The sequence below is a fragment of the Xiphophorus hellerii genome, chromosome 9 (assembly GCF_003331165.1).
Source record: "Xiphophorus hellerii strain 12219 chromosome 9, Xiphophorus_hellerii-4.1, whole genome shotgun sequence".
Taxonomy (NCBI): Eukaryota; Metazoa; Chordata; class Actinopteri; order Cyprinodontiformes; family Poeciliidae; genus Xiphophorus; species Xiphophorus hellerii.
In genome coordinates this window covers 21,225,175-21,238,194 of record NC_045680.1, presented here as the reverse complement: position 1 = coordinate 21,238,194, position 13,020 = coordinate 21,225,175, and the positions used below count along the sequence as shown (strand labels likewise).

The 13,020-nt window shown below is 38.5% G+C and overlaps 1 protein-coding gene across 4 annotated transcripts in view; it reads right to left on the bottom strand.

The window, feature by feature from the left end:
• The window catches only part of dab1a (DAB adaptor protein 1a), a 256,990-nt gene extending 245,454 nt beyond the window's left edge, over nt 1–11,536 (bottom strand). For all 4 annotated transcript variants that reach the window (XM_032572408.1, XM_032572409.1, XM_032572410.1 and 1 more), the window contains exon 1: nt 11,205–11,536. The gene's annotated coding sequence lies outside the window, so the exon portion shown is untranslated. The remainder of the gene's footprint in view (nt 1–11,204) is intronic.
• Nucleotides 11,537–13,020: the final 1,484 nt, after the last annotated feature.

Sequence of the window (13,020 nt, the reverse complement as noted above, 5' to 3'; positions counted from 1 at the left end):
TGAAAGTTCAAGGAATATGAGGGCAATTCACGGTAAATCAAAGAAGATAACCTTTTCTATTAAAATTAGTAGAGTTTCCTCAAAATGGTAATTTGTCTAGGTTGGCACAACACATTGTGCATTAAAGTCCAAGCACAACTGAGCGTTAATGACATTACAAAGCCACTGCTCATTCTATTTTTAACAAGCCTGTCAAGTCTTTTCACACTTATTGTCAAGTCTAATAGCCTCATTTCAACGTATAAAATCCATAGTACAATCTACTGCACTACACAGAGCCAGGATGGTCCTGTCAGACACGGCACTGTTAAAAGAAACTATGCCAAATACAAAGTCCAGAGTGTCAGTACACATGCAGTAGTTCAACATGTCCACCCATACATGTGTAATGCTAAAGCACCGTATATGATGAGGTCCTGCAAACCTTGCAACTTAGGGACTTTTTTTGCACACAGGATTTATATTTAGTGTGTTACTGTATTGACAAGAAGATGTGGTATAACTGAATGAATGAATCATGAATTAAATAATATATGGGAAATTAGACCTGATCACATATTCCTAAATAGGTTGCTGCTTTTCAAACAATTAGAAAATGCAGCACAGCTGTTTAAAAAAAAAGAAAACATTCAGGTTCACTTGAAATCAAAAATGTTACATTTAGCCGTTTCACTTTAAATATGGATTGCAGGCTCCTTTTATTCAGGCAGAGAAAGAAGCTTCACTGCCATCCCTGGCTCTACGGTCGAGTGAGTTGGACTTTGACACATGCTCCTCATTAACCACAACAAGAAAAGGTGGCCACTTCAATCAGGATATTAAAAAAGGAAATGAAATGAACAAAAAAGGCGCATTGGGAAAATGAATCCTGACAGAGGAGAAGAGGAAAGAAAAGAGAAGAGAAGAAGAGAAAGGGGGGAGGATTGATGTTTATTCTTTGGCTTTGTTCCCAGATCCAGTGTTCTGTCCCTCAGCCTTGTTTGGCTGCAAATCTTTGTTTCAGAGTGTGAGAGTTTGCCCTGTACACCTGGCATCTCTTAACAGTAATAATGCATTTCCCCCAATTAATATGTTATGGATTGGAGAGTACATTATCGATCCACAGCCTCGTATTGTTATCCTGGTACACCCTGTTCACCTTCTGCTTCCCCAACAGCTGAACCACAGATGCCTCAACCATCCTCAATAACGACTCATGTCAGTCTCATTCTTTACTTTCTCTTGCATTGTTTTTGTATGGATTTGGAACATATTTTATAAATTCCTCATGGTCCTACGTCTTCACTTTCCTGACAAAATCGCACAAGAGATGAAATCATTTGCAGCTTTAATGATAATAAAAAATTTCCAACAATTGATGTTACAGATTTAAAATTACATCATCATTAAAACTATTCAATGACCAGGCTCAATATCTCTGGGTTTTTTTATTGTTCAACACTGCCGCATCTCAGATGCTTCCCTGGAGACACAAGCAGAAGGAAGGCCATATAAGTTGAGTACAACATCCACAAACTACAGTCTTACAGTTTAAAGTTACCTTTGCCAACCATGGCTTGTAAAAACACTGCAAAGTATCTTAATGTGGGATGCACTACCAGTGATGCTTGATAGGAATTTGTTAATTAATCTTAAATCTACATATTCAGAGCATCTGCAAGAAGAATTGCTTTGTCACCCAACTTTTTAAAAGTAGTATACTATATGAAGTAACATCACAATTCAAGGGAGTGGAGATAAACACAGACAATTGTTTGCCTTTGTGACCTTCTTTAGCTCAAAAGGTTTTGGTCAGAGGGATTGTTTCTATAAACCAGGCGAATATTAGGCCCTCATGCCGACTTCCTTCTAGGGGTGAGAAACGCTACAACCCCAGCAAAGTTTCTTAAAAACAGATGCTCAGATGTTTGAAAGGGATTTTAAAAGGTCAGTAAAGCCTCAGCATTTGCAACGAGGTAGTAGTAAACATGCCAGACAGTATAAATTAACATTTGCATAAATATTACCAACTTGAACTCCACATTGATCAAAGGCTCCATGCTACCATGGATACAAAGTCGTGCAAGGGAAACATCCACACAGCTCCATCGGGTAAGAAACTGTAAAGCAGCAAAGTGACAAGCGCACACTCCATTTTTCTTCTGTTCAGAATAAAAAGGTATCGGCAGCAAAGGTGACTAATAATAAAACCGGTTGACATTAAAAACCCAGACTGAAGCTAACAATCAGAAAGGTTGTCAGTATAACAGCTAAACCTGCTGATTTTAGTTGATTACCAAAGAAAATGATGCAAAGCTCCTAGAAACAAACAAAACATTGTTTATAGTGTAAAACAAATATCTTGTGTGGTCCAAATCCTTGTTTACATGTAAAAAGTATATTTTTTCAAATATATTACATCCCTGAATCCAAGGTACATACTTTCATAAAGAATATAAATAGTCAGTCTTTTTGCTATACATGAAAGCAACACGTTAGCAGGTTGAATAGTCAGTTACTGTCACACTAACATGACATTTTAGTCGTGTTCGTGGAACAATTTTTTGGTTGTTCCACAAACACGGTTAAAAACTAACGGGGACAGGGCTCTTCAGTCGGTGGCCCCAAGGCTGTGGAACAGCTTGCCCTTGCAGCTCCGTTTTGCTGACTCTGTGGAGGTTTTTAAAAAGCAACTAAAATCATTTTTATTTTCCCAGGCTTTTATCTCTTGATTTTATTGTGTTTCTTATGTTGGTTTTATGTTTTGTATGGTTTTAAGTTTGATTTCTATTGTACAGCGCTTTGTGATTTTATGTCTCTTAAAAGCTCTTTATAAATAAACTTTACTTACTTACATTTATTTCTGATCTTTATTGTGCTTTCACACATGTTTGCTGCATATAAAGCTGTATGAAGCATTTTTATGAAGCAGGTTGTAATCCTTATTGCCATTACAACTTTAAATGAAATTAATAGATCCACATAAACTCCGTTACACTTTTATAGAGGATGGTAACACAGTTTCACAAAAACTGTGTTACTAAAGGGTTAACTTTGTAGAACTGAACACTTTTATATAAATATAAATAGCATCAACTTTCTTCTGAATGTATATAAATTTCCTTTAGAAGTGGAGAGACTTTACTGTTGCAGAAAGACACTTTTCACTTGGCAGTACAATTTGAGGAGTAAATTCCTTATCAGAGATTTTTGAATTGGACCAACATGCAAATGCTGGTTTACTCTTGTCAACTTCTAAGAACATGCAGTCCTTTTATTTCACCCAGTGACCCCTACCATTCACCTGCATTACTTATTTGTTTTGGGTTTTTTTTATATAAAGCACTATGTGTTGCCCTGGCTCTTTATGATCAGCACTTTAAGAACAACAATTATATTCTTAGCGATTCCTTACATGCAGTTAATGACTGCTAAGTGGTTAAAATAAAACAGTGTAGGCTAAACTAAAGGTACTGGAGTTTTGATCCACTGGCGTTGCAGATCTGTCTGGGTCTCTGATCAATATTTTTTGATGTAAAGCAGATCACAGAAGTTTCTACTGTTACAGTGGTGTGAAAAAGCGTTTCTGATTTCCTTTTTCCTTTTGACATGTTTGTCACACTTTCAGTGTCTTCAGGATATCAAACCAATTTAATTAATTTTCCAGGATACATCTCTAAGAAATACATGATCTCTAAGACCTTTAGCGAAACATTCAGCCAAACCAGTTAATAGGTTTAGGAAGAATCACTTTTTCACACAAGTTTGGATGATTTTTTTCTCCCCACCCTTAACAATAAACACCAATTTAAAACTGCATTCTGTATTTACTTGCATTGAAAATAATTGAATTTGGTTAGATGTTCTGAAACACTGAAGTGTGACAAGCAAAAACTACATTTAATCAAAGAGGCAATGTTTTAATAAACACTTTTTCACACCACAGTACATCGTTTTATCTCCTCATTGAAGTTAAATCATTCTGCCTGGAAACTTATCTTGAAAAAACTAATAAATACATTTTATATTCTCTCATTGTGGAATTTAGCAAACAGAAATAAATATCTGGTGTCAACTGCATGTGGCATTATATTCGCAAAACTTTGTGCATTTTCGTTTATTCTTTTCTTGAGCCTTAATCTTAATTGTCGTCACAAAATTTGATCAAGGATGGTGAAATTTTGCCCAATAAAAAAAAAAAAAAAGTGTAGATGAGGAGATTGTATTTTCTGACACTGCTAGCACTGGCTCACTCCATCACTGTAATTGATGTTCAAGTTTCTGCTGCATTGCATTTCACCTACAACAGCTCCTTGAATCAACCTGGACAAAAACTGTGACTGTGCACTTTGTTGATGTACTTTCATTATTTTCAACTTCTCTAAGAGTGATGCCAAGAGTTTCTGTTGCAGCTGTGACTTTCTACAAGTACTGCAATAAAAAGCTTTCTTTTGCCTATACAGGCACACAGCCTGGTGTTTTCACTTTGATAAATTTGAGCTACTGCATTCAGAGATTGTTCTGCTCAAATGGTTGTTCTAAAGTAAGTTGTTAGTGTGGAGAAAATTATTCATCTTACAGATTTACTTAGCTTTTTCTTATTGTCACACTTAGCTGTTTCAGATGAAGCAAATGTTAGTATCAGTGAAAGATAAAATTTAAAACGGTGACATTTTTAAAAGGATTTAAGCAGAAAAAAACATTCAATTGACCCCAGGCGTAAGTAATTGGCCCCTAAACCTAATAACTGGTTGAGCAATGCTGATACCAACAACTAACATCAAGGACAACTGGCAAGGAGGTCATAGACGTCACAACAATTATATGTGTAGGGAACATGTCTTCCTCACATTTGAAAAATATTTATTTGGACCCCTCGACATTTACAGCACTCTCAGTTCTGTTTCTATTGCTTTGTGAAAGAATCTATTCCACTTGACAGAATACATACTGCTAAGACTCCAGTCTATGTTTGAGTTTTCCTGATTACCTGCAACAACTCACGACACTACACACTCCAAAGAGGATAACTGGGAAGAGGGGAACAGAGGTGGAAGTTCAAAATAAAACTTTTCTAAATAAAATCGTCCACCAGCTGCTGTTAAAATGAGAACCTTGGCAGATGAGTCAAGTTGCCGTAAGCTGGACAGGAGAGAGAATCGCAAGCAGCTTGTGAGCCACTGAAACTAATATGTCCCCCTTCACATTACAAATACTTCCCTGAATGAGGGTTTTACTCTACATGTATTCAATCTGATGCAAATCTGGTCTTTGACTAAAACTTGAAAACCTATATTTTGCTTTTCAGTTTCCTAATGTCTTTGGATCATCATTTGTTTTTGTTTTTTTTGGTAAATCTGAAATGGGTTTTCCTCTTGGTCAGTACATGTTTTGACCTTCGAACTCTCTATGCAAAAATATCTTCCATGAGAGTTTCTTTTTATTGTTGAACCATGAACTGACTTTAACTGACCCAAGAAACATCTCCAATGTTTTGAATGTTGTTCTGAGTTTGTTTCTAGCCTCCTGAACTGGAGGCACTCTTTAAATCAGGGGTCTCAAACTCCAGTCCTCGAGGGCCGCTGTCCTGCAGATTTTAGATGTGCCACAGGTACAAAACACTGGAATGAAATGGCTTAATTACCTCCTCCTTGTGCAGATCAGTTCTCCAGAGTCTTGCTAAGGACCTAATTATTCTATTCAGGTATGGTGCAGCAGAGGCACATCTAAAAGTTGCAGGACTGCGGCCCTCGAGGACTGGAGTTTGAGACCCCTGCTTTAAATACTTGCCTCTATAAATAATTTTTGTAGGATCCCCAATCCAGGGAAGTTTCACCACCGTTTCATTCATTTTTGTAACTTTCCTTTTACTCGGGCTATTGCTCCTTGTTAGTAAAGTTTGTTGGAGGATAAAACATTTATGTGCAACAACAAAAAAAAAAAACAGAAGTGCAAGGATTCAAACACTTTTCACAGAAGAATAAATAACATTCTGACTCTGACAAAAAGTCAACATAGTACTTTAATAGTAAAAATTGTTGCTATTCAGTTTTAAATACATTAAATAATGGCATTTTATTTTTTTAGCTTTAAATGTTTGTGTTATTACAGTGATACCATAAAAATATAGCATTTCATCTCAAGGTTATCATATTCTTAAAATCTCAGCCTACTAAGCTTACTTGCAACGCAACTATAGACATTACAGAAATCTCACAAGCAATCTTCTGTCTGCTAAGCTGCAAGACAGCATTACACACACACACACACACCCCAGCACACCGATAAGTCATAAATGCCACAGCTTGTGACATTTATAGGAGGAAATGAAAAATAGCAATGTCTTGTCATAGGCACATGCATTCAAGACCGTAATTGCGTTGAGTCAATGCGATTACCTGGGAGTCTCCCTCTGGATGCAAACACTGCTGAGTTATCATAGCACTATTATTCCCAAACCAATATCATGGCCTGCCAATCACTTCCAATGGATTACCTAACAACATGCTGTGGCAGCACACAAACTGGAGAAGAGGGATATACATCTGAATCCAAGTACTAAACACATCCACACATATCTATGCTGGTGTGTACACACAAGAAGTAATAAAACCAGATGTCCAGAGAAACACGCACCTTCGACTAAACAAGCTGTGAGCTAGCACACTATATTATGCACACATACACACTGGCTTCTTCAAAGGGCCCCAGGGTGAAGAGAATCATCCTTTTCATCTGAAGTAGGGAGGAAGCCCATTGGCCAAATTAGATTGTGCCATTTCCAGACAGAGTTAAGCATCAATCTGCAGCGCGGTGCCATGAATCTCTGTGACCTTGGCTGATCATAGCACGGCGTTTGGGAACGCTCAGAGAGGCTCTTCATCAGACCTGGAGGATATGGGACCAGTGATGATATTAGTCAGCCATTATCTTTCTGCTCACATCCATGTTTCTGTGCGTCTGCCTCGAAATCCACCTCGTCCTCTGCTCGTCATTCCTTAGTTGCTCCAGTGGGACAAGGAGAACCCATGAGCTCAAAAGGATTCTTACTTAATCTAAGCTCTTTATGTAATCTGTGTTTACTGATCCAGTTTATTTCCAGCAGTGTGCCCTCATAATGATAACCAAATAAACACTGCACAGCCCTTTTTGTATCAAATGAGATCCACTTTCAAAGAGTGTTGTCAACTAGGCATAAGCTGGTGTGAGATTTGGACAGCATTATAACCAGAGCAGAAATATTATGGTTTTGTGGTATTAACACAATATTACAACAAAAACAATCAACTGCTGTTACTTAAAAACAGAAAAAAAGAGGTTCCCTCTGCTGAAGCATAGAACTAGTTATATAGTTATTGCAAATTATGTTACCCATAACATTAATTTATTGTTGCATGAACTTGTATTACTAGCCTTAAGCAAAAATATAGATAAACACCTGCTAAAAATAGTTGTACTATTCAAGTGCTTTCTGCAGTTTATACCTATTGTCTTCTTTTCCTGCAGATTACAAACACTGCATAGATAAGAAAGGGACAGCCAAATGCAGAAAGTAAGAGACAATTACAAAAACTCAGTTTACTCTCTTTACACACTTTCTTGTAGACTTTATACTTTGACTGCATATATCTGTGATTTTGAAGCTTACTTTTAAAAACCTCTGCATGCCTGGTACTGACCTGTGCCCACTGTCAACATGTCAGTCACTGAATCCCCAAATGCATTCGAGCATCTACCTTTAAAACAGGCACAGGCGTGACTGGTCCCTAAAAAAGGCCCACTCATCCTCATTCCAGAAGCACAGCAGTCACATTGTGAAAGATGAGATTGTGCTGAGATTGAGATAAATGAGCCTTCATTATAGCCATAATAGCACAAAGGAGGACCAGTAAGAGGAAAGTGAGGAAGAAGATGCAATCTCCCTTCCTCTCCTTCCATCCCAAATTTGCCTTGTCTAACAGATCCTAAAAGCATAAAGGACACAAAAAGGACAAAGTACAGAGTGGAAATTTTATTAAAAAAATGTTAGAGCACCTATATGTACACAAATATGTGCATTTATATTGCTCATTCATAAACACTCACACTCTTCTGCAAGCTTCAAAAACAGACTCCAGCAGCACTTATATAGGGAATGAAATTTTCTGTCAGAATCTATCATGGAAAATATCTCCCCCTTCTTCCCTCCACACACAGATAACACGTTTATCCTGAGCTGAAAACACACACACAGAAACACTTTTTTTCCACAAAACTTTACCCCCCCCCACAGCCATGCTAGAGGCTAAATGAATACAGTAAAAGCATAACGTTTTGCGTACATTTAGCCCATTTGATGATTGAGAGAGATTTGTTAAATGAAAGATATTATAAACCTGGCTCATGGTTGGCAGACAGCGCAAAGAGAAAGCAATTTAATATCCCCCACCCCCTGGTCTAAAAGCTCTAGAGAAGGTAGAAATTTATGAGTGCTGCAGAGCACAGTTACAGGCATTAAGACACACATGAACACAGAAAATCTAGTTAAGCAAACAATGCAATATTACACAAGCCAGTATTATGGAGTAGACCTCTATTCTTTTCAGACAGAGTAATCTTCCAGCTCATATCCACTACATCAGGGCACATATTCACAGTCAATATTCTGTGGTATACCAATACGGAGGCGAGGACAGAATCCTAACAACCTCAACAGCAGCACAAGGCGGGGTGTGTGTGCGGGCGTGTGTGTGTGTGTGTGTGTGTTAGTTCAGAAAGTGCTGCTGAGTCACAGATCACAAAATGGATTGGCCAGAGTAAAACCTAATTCCATGCTAGTCAGTGTGCCGTTGTTAACTGGAGACAACCCAATATGATAACATGAAAAAAATACTAACTCAACTATAGGACCATAATACATTTTAATTCGGTGAGTAAAATGTAATATCAACCATATGAGCACGCTGCTATGACGCCACAATGACAATCTTGAGTGCACATAATTTGTGTCTACAGTTCAATATGGGTGGCAGTTTTTTTAGACACCATTGAAAGTCAATAGAGAAACCACAACAGTAACATTCCCTACTATTCCAAATGGGAATGTTACAGTGAACCAAACTGCATCAACACTGGAGCACATTGGCAGGGCAGTAGAACAAGATGAAAAAGATAAATCCGTTTTTTGGGTTTAATCCTATCCATCAGTTTTCAAGTCTGGGTTGATTAAATGCAATTAAGTTAATGAGACGCTCTAGACCAGGTGTCTTCAGGTCCAGTGTCCTACAACCTTTATATGCATCTCTGCTTCAACACGCCCAAGTCAAACAATGAAGTGATCAGCAGGACTCCGGAGAACTTGACTGCTTACTGAGGAGGGAATTCAGCCATTTGATTCAGATATGTTGAAGTATAGACATGCAACAGGTACAGCTAAAGAGGAAGAGCATGGGTAAGTCACAAACAAGAACCAGTTGAAGACGTTGGAGGTGATAATTAAACAAACACTAGCACATTATTAATTTGCATAATCAACCTTCAAACACAGTTGTGAGAGAAACTTCCTGACAATGTGGAGGGTACAAAATGTGGAAGGTAGCAGCTGTTGTGACAGGGAGAACCAAGACCATAAACCCTAAAATTTTAATTTATGGTCTCTTTTTGACATGACTGTATTTTATACTTTATACTCAGGATGAATGGAACTTAAAGCTGTCTGTTTTTGAAGAATTTGTTAAATTAATATTTATTACTCTACCTGTGGTTGTATTTCACCCTCTATTGCTTTTCTTTTCTGATCCGTTTTTAGACTTTTGCATACAGTTATAAAAACTACAGATTTTTGTTAAATATCTGGAAAGAATATGGAGGCCATTTCGCCACACCTAACCAAGATGGGTAAAGAAAACTTTTGCAGGCTTCGAACATTGTGTTTCTCTGCTTTAATATCTGGTAATGATGGTTATGCAGAGAAATGTGCACAAAGGTGTAGAGATGCAGGAAATGATCTAAGAAAATAATGACCACACAAACACTTTGTCACCAGCCAGAGAGTGCTGTTCACATTTTAACGTACCTATTTTTTCTTTTTGTAAAAATAAATTGTGCTGTTCCAGGTGTAAGAACAGCAATTCTTACACCTGAAAAAAAACACTGCATGTCAACAATCAACACAGACATGGTTTTCAGACTGTAGAGACCCGACTGAACATAAAAAGTTACACACAGATCATCCGCTTTGTTAAAAGACGTCAATTTCTTTTGGCAAAATGGTTCTAAACTGACAAGGCATGGACACAGAGTAACTTATAGGGTTTTAGTGTGTGTAGCTCACTGGGTCAAGCGAGTTGCAGACTGAAGCTTTTGAAGACTGACCTTTTTTCCTGTGTGTCACTGACATCTAATCAGATTGTAATCCAGGAAGTTTAGAAGATACACCAGTACATTGTCCTTTCATCATGTTCTTTAGCCAGCTAGGTGGCTAGAGGGAGAACTGCACTGTCCTGCAGAAAACAGCTATCATCGGGGTTAACAGTTCTCATGAAAGTTTATCACTTGTTTTCGGTATCAATGTTTAGGGAACATGACTAAACAGTGGCATGACCTTCCATGACCCAAGGTTGGAACTATTGCAAGATGGTCAATGTTATTTCCTTCATCTGTCCACATGGCTGATTGCTGCAGTAAAATTGCACAATGCAACAAATCAATAAATAAAAAAGGTACACAGACAGTCCAAGTAATCTGTAGGAGCACTTCTGCAACCTTGAGGCAGCACCCAGCTCATGATGATTGATACTCAAAACAGACATTTTTCTCACCAGTCAGGTCCAGGCCGGCAAAACAAAACACAAGAAAACATGTCTGTCATCATCACTGAGCTGTAGCTGGCAGAAAGTACATCTGCCCAGTCTCCTGCTCCATCCATCTGCAGCATTATCCATTTATATTTCCCTTGCTCTCAATATCCATCTGATGTTAGAATGCATTTATCAACACGTAGTTGCGTCTCTATTTTGCCTACTTTCTTGAAACTTTCCTTTCGCTATTGTCCTCATTAGACTGGCATGCTTCAACAGAGTAGTATAGAGGAAAAAACAAAAACACTTCAAAGCATTTCAGCACAAATCAATTACTATTCAATACAGAGCATTTATTTCACTGCAACATGCACTGCCTCTGAACGTACTGGCACTTCAAACCCACAGTAGTTTCTCTTACTCATCCCTTTAAGTGGTGACACACACCTGATGGATCCCGCACGTTACCGATTCTCCTCTTCTTACCACAACACCGAAGGTCACTCCCGGCCCGCTGTGTCCTCTCCTTCTACAATCTGTCTCTTTTTCTCAGCCTACTTAAGTCAAAATGAGAGGGAATCCTCCAAGGGGCAGGAAATCCTCAGTCACAGAAAGAGATACTTAAAAGATTGTGGAGCCCAGCAGCTGCTGTTGAAACACAGCGGCGCAGCCAGCTGCCTGAGTGGTGGAAGCGGTGGTGGGAGGCTATCAAGGCAAGGCAAGTCTGCATCACAGCAAGCACGACAGACACATGCACGGCTTAGCGAGTCTCTCGCTCAAAGCTCCACGCTGCAGAGCTTCGAGTCAGCAGCCGAGCTCCCCTCCCTGCTCGGCTCGGTTTTGCTCTCATTTTGCTTTCACTCCCTCCTCTCCTTTTCCTCATAGTTTCCACAATCCCAGGATTACGAGACAGATTTCCGTCTCCATCCTTTCCTCTGTTAACATCTCAACAGAGATGAGGGATTCATCTTCTGTTAGGTAATTACAGTGCAAACAGTCATGGTGACCTGTGTGTTGAAATGATAGCGAGTAGATCCTTCAAAACTGCAACGTAAAGAACAAATGTCAAACTACAAATAGCAGATCAGAAAATCCTCTTACATATTTTTACATTTTGTTATGAGGCTGCCTTATTTTAAAATTGATCACAAAATTTGTTTCTCCTCAAAACTTTTCCTTTATTAAGGTTCCCTTACAAAGTAAGGTTGGAGCTCTTGCACAGTTATCTGGTTCTCAGTCATCAACTTGATACACAGTCGCTCCGTTTAGATGACCAGCCTGGAGGTTCCAAACTTCTTCCATTTATGAATGAAAGTCACTCATTAGGATCTTCAAACCAGCAGAAATGTCTCTGTACCTTCCCCAGATTTGTTCCTTGAGACAACTCTGTCTTGGATGTCCTCCAGACCAGCCCTTTGACTGGTTTGTGCTCTTACATGCACTGGAACTTATATGGACAGGTGTGTACCTTTTTCAAATCCTGTCTAAATAATTTGAGTTTAAATACATATGCATATGTAATTTTTATATATTCCGAACAAGTGTGTCTTGTTTTGGGAAGTGCCCAATGACAACACTGACTTTATTTGGCACTTTCTTGGTTTTGTTAACATTAAATGTTAAAGTTGCATCTCTATTTTTGTTTGTGGAACAATTGTACTGTTTTACAATTGCAATAATATGAATTTCATGGTTCAGTGAAGCACCAATGTTTTTAAAAGAAACACCTCAAGAAACATGTTGGTAAAGCTACTCTCCACTTGTTTTGGCTCTACAAGTGCTGACCTTGATCTTGCAGCCTGAGCGGATTTAAAAAAAAAAAAAAACACCTGAGCTTAGACATAAGTAGAAGAGCACTGCAACCTTTTCTGATTTTGCACAAAACTACATCTGTGGGTATAAGCAGGCAGAAAAAAAATATGAAACTAAGTACATCTCAAAGCTCCTCTAGCTTGTAGAACAAACAGCTCAAAGGATATGACAGAAAGCCTGAGCGCAGTCTTATCTGAAATTTCTTACAGCCCTTACCACTCTCCCCTCTCTCCCTCTGCATCGCTGTGGCCGGGTGTGCTTCCAACCGTCTCTCTCGTTTGAACAAGGATGTTCAGAACGTCATCACTAGAAAAAATGTCATCTCCATCACCAGTCTTGGTTGTTGCCATGGCCACAGCAATAAACCTGACTGATTCTGAGCAAAATGAAAGGCTCTATAGGATATCCTTATGTCCTTCCATGCTGACTACATCAAATATTATAAAACTCA